Below are 9,436 nucleotides of genomic sequence, written 5' to 3'. Positions count from 1 at the left end.
TGTATAGCCACAAGATCTTGAATATAGCTTATAACTATGCACTATCACAACTATTTATACAACTATATTTCAAGAGATTGTGTCTTTTTCATCTTTGTATTTCCAGCAACTCACCTTGAGACTTAGAAATTATTTGTTGAATTTAGTTAGTGTTGGGACTCATTATCTTTTCTTCCAAATCTATTTTTACTGGAATCAACATATGTTCCAGTCAAACTAAGAAGAAATTTGAACTCTTTCCTCTACCAGGGGTGTCCAGCCTGTGGCCCATGGGCCTCATGTGTCTCAGGATGGCTATGAATGTGGCCCAACACAAAATCATAAATGTACTTAAAATGTTGTAATTTTTTGTTAGTATATGTCATAAAGTATTTCATATATGGCCCAAGACAATTTTTCTTCTTCCAGTGTGGCCCAGAGTGCCAAAAGTTTAGACACCTCTGCTAGTCCAACCCCAACTTCTCCTTGGTAACTGTCTTGTAGATAACTATCTCTATTCCAAGACTTTATTGATATGTCAGTTTGGGATGCACACATTTTGTAGTGGTGTGTTAAAAATGATACCTGAACTTTAGTCAAATATTACTTGACAATAAAGGATTTCTTTAGAAAAGGTACTAAAAAATATTGGGGCTTTTCAACACCTGAGAGTGTTTTCTGGTTAACTAAATTTTTGTTACCCAATTTTAAGGCTGTGTTTTAGAACATTTAAAAAATCACAAATTCCTGCCAAGATGGAGGTGTAAGTAGATACATTTGCCTCCTTGCACAACCCAAAGAAGGACAACAACTAATTTAAAAACAAAAGTAACCAGAACTGCCAGAAAATTGAACTGTGTGGGAGTCCAACATCCAAGGAGTTAAAGAAACATTTATCCAGGCTGGTAGGAGGGGTACAGACAGGCAGCTGGGGTGGAGAGGACTCATGGCAAGATGGTAGGTGGAAGGTGCAGCAGGCAGCAGCTGGAAGACCAGGTGAGGTGGTGGCTGGCAGAGTGGGAAGTCAAACATTTACATGTGGAAAAACTGGGAGGAACAACTGAGGAGCAAGATAGACCAAGCAAACCAGGGTTCCAGAGCACAGAAATAAAGCTGCAAAACCTCTGACTGAAAAAACTTGTGGGGTTGCAGCAATGGGAGAAACTCCCAGCCTAAGAGGAGAGTTTGTTAGAGTGACCCACAGAGTCCCTGAATGTACCAAAACCCATCCATCTGGGAATCAGCACCATAAGGGCCCAATTTGTTTATGTGTAGTGGAGGAAGTGACTGAAATCCAGGAGCCAAGCAAGAGGCATTGTTCCCTCTTGGATCCCTCCCCCACATACAACTCCACGAAGCAGTGACCTGGGTTGCCCTGCTCTGGTGAATACCTAAGGCTCCACCCTTTGCTATGTAACAGGCATATTGAGACAAAAAAAATATGGCTCAAATGAAAGAATGGGTCAAATCCCCAGAAAAAATATAACTAAGTGATGAAGAGATGGCCAACCTATCAGATGTGGAGGTATAAACAATGGCAATCAGGATGCTCACAGAAATGGTTGAGTATGATCACAGAATAGAGGAAAAAGTGAAGACTACAAAAAGTGAAGTAAAGGAAAGTGTAAGGGGAACCAACAGTGATGGGAAGGAAGCTGGGACTCAAATCAATAGTTTGGAGCAGAAAGACAAAATAAACATTTAACCGGGGCACAGTGAAGAAATAAGAATTCAAAAAAAAATGATGAGAGGTTTAGAAACCTCCAGGACAACTTTAAACATTCCAATATCCGAATCATAGGGGTGCCAGAAGGAGAAGAGGGAGAGCAAGAAATTGAAAACTTATTTGAAAAAATAATGAAAGAGGATTTCCCTAATTTGGAAAAGGAAATACACTTCCAGGAAGCTCAGGTAGCTCAGAGAGTCCCCAAAGAGTTGGACCAGGGAGGAACACACCAAGGCACATTATGATTACATTACCCAGGATGAAAAATAAGGAGAGAATCTTAAAAGCAGCAGGAGAAAAGGAGAGTTACTACAAAGGAATTCCCATAAGACTATCATCTGATTCCTCTAAAGAAATCTTGCAGGCAAGAAGGGCCTGGAAAGAAGTATTCAAAGTCATGAAAGGCAAGGGCCTACATCCAAGATTACTCCACCCAACAAAGCTATCATTTAGAATGGAAGGGCAGATAAAGTGCTACCCAGATAAGGTCAAGTTAAAGGAGTTCATCATCACCAAGCCCTTATTGAATGAAACGTTAAAGAGACCTATCTAAGAAAAAGAAGATAACAAATATGAACAGTAAAATGACAACAAATACAATTATCAATAATAGAAGCAAAAAATATGAACTAAGCAAACAACTAGAACAGGAACAGATTCACATGGAGGGTCACCAGTGGGTAGGGGGAGAGGGTTGAATGGGGGGAGGGTACAGGGAATAAGAAGTATAAATGGTAGGTACAAAATCAGAGAGGAGGTTAAGAATAGTATGAGAAATGGAGAAGCTGAAAGACTTATGTATATGACCCATGGACATGAACTAAAGTTGGATAATGATGGTGGAAGAGGAGGTACAGGGCAGAGGAGAGTAAAGACGAGAGAAAAATGGGACAACTGTAATAGCTTAATCAATTATATATATTAAAAATAAAGAAAAAAATCTTATTATATCCTCCCTGATCCTAGCTGTATTCAGATAAATACCTATATAACAGTCATTAAACAATTTGAAAGGAAAATAACCTTTACTAAAAATTAGTATTTTACCCAATGACCTAGTTCAGGCCAATAGAAAATGATAGAAGTATCATGGGCATCTCATTGAAGACAAAGGCCTTTTCCCTTAACCCTTAACTTTCCTTTCTCCCTTACTATTCACTAGAAATAGAAATCTGGAGGAACCAAATATGCAATACAATAGGGATAGTAAAGTGGCTCACTAGCTTCAGTAAATGGATGGTTCTCTGGAACAGAGATGACAATTTGCACTGAACTATTATAGATAAGAGAATAAAAACTTCAGTTTTATCTGAACCAGTGCTTTAAAATTTTGTTGTTGTTACAGAAATATGACTTATATACTAACATCATATGAAGATGTAGTCAAAGTCTTCACTGGTCTCAGGATAAAATCTAAATCCTTTATATGGCCCACAAGACTCTGTGTGGTACAGTTTCTGCTTCCCTCTTAAACCTTATCTTGAGATACTATCCTCTTTGTCCACCCTGTTCTAGCTTTTAAAAGCCTTCCATCTGTCACCTCCTGTGCATCACAAGATATTTCGAGGTGCCTTTTTTTCTCTTATGGGTAATTTCTCTCTTCCACTCAATAAATTTACCCTTGTGGATCCCTACTTACCATCATGACTTAGTTCAAGCCTAATAACCTCATAAACATGTTCCCTGAATCCACAATCTAGGTTAGATTCCTTTGTTATATATTTGAATAGCATTGTGCTTTTGTCCTTCAGAGCTACCTCTGTAGTTCTGCATTTATTTCTCTAATCCGTCAAATAATGATCTTTCATTAGTCTGTGAGCTACATGATAACCAAGCCTATGCTTCCTTTAGCTCCCAGACATAGCACAATATCTAGCTTTTAGCAGGTGTGCAATAAATAATTTAAATGAATGAACAGGATCTTATTAATAATGACTTTCTGTGCATGAGGATTTCCACTGTTAATTCATTACACCTGGTTTCCATCCTCAGAAGATTTCCACTGCTCATATTCTAATCACTCCTCCATAATATATCCTTATTAAAAGCGGTGAATGTTAATAGTATGGAATTTTTATATGCTGTCAATGGCAAATCAAGCTAAAAATTATCTTTTTGAAATTAATGTAGTGAAGTTTTAAAGCAAATGTGGGAAAGTCACTGAAGAATGTTGGCCTAGTTGTCATATATCCACTGCAAAACACTTTAACAGCAACATATGAAAGATTAACATCTCATATATGTGTAAATACGGACCCTGTCAGTCCTTTGATATTATTAATTTACTAGGCGTAAGCACTAAATCAATCACTAATTTACTGAATTAAGATTTTGTAAAACTATTTTCTCTAGAAAATGTATGTAAAAGATAAGAACCTTTCCACTATGCATTATTTTGCTGTCTTAGAAACCTTGGAATTAAACTATACAATGTGTCTAGTCTTTATTAGAAGGTTATTATATATTATTCTTTCTTTATTGTTGTTCAATTAGAGATGTTCATGTTTAGTCCCCACCACTACCCCCTACTCCAGCCAAACTTTCCTCCCTCCCTTGCTTCCACATCCCCCCTTCGTTTTCTCCATGTGGCCTTTATAGTTGTCCTGAAAACGCTTCACCCTTTCCCATCCTTATCCCTTTCCACCTTCCCTCTGATTACTGTCAGGTTTTTCTTAGTGTCATGTCTTTGGTTATATTTTGTTTTCTTTTTTATTTTGTTGATTATGCTCCAGTTAAAGGTGAGATCATATAGTACTTGTCCCTCACTCCTGGCTTACTTGACTTAGCATAATGCTCTCCAGTTCCATCCATGCTGTCGCAAAGGGTAGAAGCTCTTTCTTTTTCTCTGTAGCATAGTATTCGATTGTGTAAATGCTCCATAGTTTTTGGTTCATTCATTTACTGATAGGCACTTAGGTTGCTTCCAGTACTTGGCTATTGTAAATTGTGCTGCTATGGACATTGGGGTACATGAGTTCTTTTGGACTGGTGTTTCAGGGTTCTTAGGGTATAGTCCCAGCAGTAGAATTGCTGCATCAAAAGGCAGTTCCACTTTTATATTTCTGAGGAAATAGCATACTATTTTCCACAGTGGCTGCACCAGTCTGCATTCCCACCAACAGTACACTAAGGTTTCCTTTTCTTCATATCCTCTCCAACTCTAGTTTGTTGAGGCCTCACAAACTCTATTTGTTTGTGATGGCCATTCTGACCAGTGTGAAATGGTATCTCATTGCGGTTTTAATTTGCATCTTTCTGATGACTAGTGATGCTGAGCATCTTTTCATATGTCTCTGGGCCCTCTGTATGTACTCCTTGGAGAAGCATCTTTTCGTCTTTTGCCCATTTTTAATTGATTTTTTGCCTTCCTGGAGTGGAGTTGTGTGAGTTCTTTATATATTTTGGAGATCAAATCTTTGTCTGAGGTATCATTGGCAAATATGTTTTCCCTTATACTTGGTTCTCTTTTCATTTTAATGCTATTTTATTTAACCATGCAGAAGCTTTTTAATTTGATGTGGTCCCATTTGTTTATTTTTTCCTCTATGTCCCTTGCTTTAGGGGACCTATCACTGAATATGTTGCTGTGTGGAATGTCTGAGATTTTCCTGCCAATGTTTTCCTGTGGGACTTTTATGGTGTTACACTTATATTTAAGTCTTTTATCCACCTTGAATTTATTTTTGTCTATGGTGTATGTTGGTGATCGAGTTTCATTTTTTTTTTTGCATGTAGCTGTCCAGATCTCCCAACCTCATTTGTTGAAGAGGTTATTTTTACTCCATTTTATGCTGCTGTCCCCTTTGTCAGATATTAATTGACAGTAGAGACTTGGGTTTATTTCTGGGCTCTCTATTCTCTTCCATTGGTCTTTGTGTCTGTTCTTATGCCAGTACCAGGCTGTTTTGATTATGGTGATCTTATAATACAATTTGGTATGTGTTATTTGGTATTGTAATCCCTCCTACTTTGTTCTCCTTTCTCCAAATGGCTACAGCTATTCAGGGTTGTTTATGATTCCATATAAATTTCTGAAATGTTTGTTCTGTATCTGTAAAATATGTCATTCCTATTTTTGTAGGTATTTCATTGAACCTATAAATTCTTTTGGGTGGTATGGACATTTTGATAATGTTAATTCTTCCAATACATAAGCATGGTACATGCTCCCATTTGTTTGTGTCTTCCTTAATTTCCTTGTTCAGTGTTGTGTAGTTTTCTGAGTACAAGCCTTAATATCCTTGCTTAGGGTTATTCCTAGGTATCCTATTTTTCTTGTTGCTATATCAAATGGAATTTTTTTCCTGATTTCTGTTTGTGATATTTATTGTTGGTGTACAAAAATGCCTTCAATTTCTGAATGTTGACTTTGCATCCAGCTATTTTGCCAAATTCACTTATTAGGTTGAGTAGGTTTTGGATGGAGTTTGTAGGATTTTCTATATACATTATCATGTCATCTTCAGACAATGACAGTTTTGCTTCCTCCTTTCAAATTTGGATGCCTTTTATTTCTCTTTCTTGTCTGATTGCTGTGGCAGAACTTTCAATCCAATGTTGAATAGAAATGGTGAAGGTGGATACCTTTGTCTTGTTCCAGATATTAGTGGGAAAATTTTTAGTGTTTGCCCTTTGTGTAGGATGTTGGCTATAGGTTTCTAATATATGGCTTTTTATATTGAGGTTTGTTCCTTCTACTCCCACTTTGCTGAGTGTTTTTATCATAAATGGGTGCTGTGCATTATCAAATGTTTTTTTCTCAATCTATTACTATGATTATGTGATTTTTGTCTTTTGGTTTTGTTTATGTGATGTAATACATTTACTTATTTGCTAATATTGAACCATCCTTGCATCCCTGGGATAAATCCCATTTGATCATGGTGTATGATCTTTTCAACACATTGCTGGATGTAGTTTGCCAATATTTTGTTGAGGGTTTTAGCATCTCTGTTCATCAGCAATATTGGCCTGAAGTTTCCTTTCTTTGTTATGTCTTTATCTGATTTTGGGATTAGGATGATGCTGCCTTCATAAAAAGAGTTTGGGAGCCTTCCATCTTGGATTTTTGGAATAATCTGTGAAGGACAGGGGTTAGATCATCCTTGAATGCTTTGCAGAATTCTCCTCTGAAACCACGTGGTCCTGGGATTTTGTGTGTCCAGAGTTTTTTGATTACTGTTTTGATTTCATCAGCTGTTATTGGTTTGTTCAGGCTTTCTTCTTCTTCTTCATTGAGTTTTGGAACATGATATTTTTCCTAGAAATTCTTCCATTTCACCTAGGTTTTCAAATTTCTTGACGTATAGTTCTTCATAGTAATTTCTTATAATCCTGTGTATTTCTGTGGTATCAGTTGTAATCTCTCCTCTTTCATTTCTAGTTGTGTTTATTTGGGTCCTCTCTCTTTTTTTCTCTATGAGTCTGCTGAAAGGTGTCAATTTTCTTTATTTTTTCAAAGAACCAGCTCCTGGATATATTGATCCTTAGAATTGTGCTTTTAGTGTCTATGTTGATTAAATCTCCTCTGATCTTTGTTATTTGCTTCCTTCTGCTTGCTCTGGGATGCATTTGATGTTGTTCCTCTAGTTCTTGTAGGTGTAGGGTTAAGTTGTTTATTTGAAATATTTCTATCTTTTTTAGGTAGGACTGTATCTGTACAAACTTCCCTTTCAGGACTGGCTTCCCTCTGTCCCATAAGTCTTGGGTTGTTTTAAGTTCATTTTCATTAGTTTCCAGAAACTGTTTGATTTCTTCCTTAATCTCATTCTTTACCCATTCATTGTTTAATAGCATGCTATTCAATCTCTGTGAGTTTGAGTGTTTTTGAATTTTTTCCTTGAGGTTGATTTCTAGTTTCATTCCCTTTGTGGTCAGATAAAATTCTTGGTATGATTTCAGTTTTCTTGAATTTGTTGAGAGTTGGTTTTTGTCCTATCATGGGGTCTTCCTGTGTAAATGTTCCATGTGCATTTGAAAAAAATGTGATTTTTCCTTCTTTGGGATCAAAGGCTCTGTATATATTAGTTAAGTCCATTTGATCTAGGGCAATGCCAGAATATCTTTGTTGATATTTCGTTTGGAAGATCTGTCCATTTTTGACAGTAGGGTGTTAAAATCCCCTACTATAATTGTGTTGCTGTCAATATCTTTCTTGAAGTTCTCCAAGATTTTCTTTATGCATTTGAGTGCTTTTAGGTTGGGTGCTTATATATTTACAATGTTTATGTCATCTTGATGGATTCTTCCCTTAAGTATTATGAAGTAACCTTCTGGGTCTGTTTTCGTGGCCCTTTTTTGGAAGTCAATTTTGTCTGATATGAATATTGATACCCTGACTTCTTTTTCCTATCCATTCGCTTAGAATATTTGTGTCTATCCCTTCACTTTCAGTCTGTGTAGGTCTTTTGCCCTGAGGTGGGTCTCTTGTAAGCAGCATATGTGTGGGTCATGATTTCTTATCCATTCAGCTATTCTATGTCTTTAATTGGAGCATTTAATCTTTACATTTAAGGTTATTATTGATAGGTATTTATTTATTGCTATTTTCTGTATCTCTGTATCTCTCTCTCTCCCTCCCCCCTTTTCTAAAGCAGACCTTGTAGCATCTCTTGAAGAGCTGGATTGGAGGATGTATATTCTTTGAGCCTTCATTTGTCTAGGAAACTCCTATTTGGCCTTCCATTTTAATGGAGAGCCTTGCTAGATAAAGTATTTTTGGTTGTAGTCCTTTGTTTTTCATTACTTGGAATATGCATTGTCTGTGTCTTCTAGCTTGGAGTGTTTCCATTGAGAAGTCAGCTGCTATTCTTATTAGGGCTCCCTTGTATGTTACTTCCTGTTTCTCCATTGCTGCCTTTAAGATCCTCTCTTTGTCTTGAAATTTTGCCATTTTAGTTATGATGTATCTTGCAGTGGGCCTCTTTGGGTTCCTCTTGATTGGGACCCTTTCTGTTTCTTGGACTGTGTGGCTTGTTCTCTTATCAAAATTAGGAAGTTTTTCATCATTACTTTTTTTAATAGGTTTTCTATCCCTTGCTCTTCTTCTCCTTCTGTTATCCTTATTATGCAGATATTATTCCATTTCATGTTGTCCTGCATTTCCCTTAATCCCTCTTCATTCTTTCTGAGCCTCTTTTCCTTTTCTTGCTCTTTCTCTGTATTTTTTTAGCTTGTCCTCCAGTTCTCTGATTCAATCCTCTGCTTCATCTATCCTTCTTTTGATTCCTTCTACTGTATTCTTCAGTTCAGAAATTGTATTTTTCACTTCCTCTTGGCCTTTGTTGATAGTTGCTATTTCCTTTTTCATGTTGATATAGTTTGCAGTGAGCTCATTATAGTTTCCCTGTAGTTTTTGGTAATTCTCAGTGAGCTCATTGAGCTTCCTTATAACCATTGCTTTGAACTCAATATCTGATAGTTGACTTGCCTCTATTTCATTTATCATTCTTTCTGAGGCTTCCTCCTTTCTTTTCATTTGGGGTTTATTTCTTTGTATTTCCATTGTTTGTGAGACTCTTCTTGTTAGACTCTGCTTCTTAAATTGATCTGTTTTAACTCCCTTGGTTTGTAGTATGAACTTCTATGATAGGAGACCTGTGAGATTCAGTGGTACAGTCTCCTTGATCCCTTGCATTTGCTACTCTTGGGCTGTCATTTATGTTGGCACTCTGGATGTCTCTGGGTTTTTATTGTTGTTGGGTCTTTCTTTGGTGAGTTCTTTCCTCCAGC

Source organism: Phyllostomus hastatus, unplaced genomic scaffold, assembly GCF_019186645.2.
Source record: "Phyllostomus hastatus isolate PE091 unplaced genomic scaffold, TTU_PhHast_1.1 phas_contig_118, whole genome shotgun sequence".
In the NCBI taxonomy this organism is placed as follows: domain Eukaryota; kingdom Metazoa; phylum Chordata; class Mammalia; order Chiroptera; family Phyllostomidae; genus Phyllostomus; species Phyllostomus hastatus.
The sequence above is the reverse complement of the archived record's forward strand: the minus strand, read 5'-3'. Positions refer to the sequence as shown.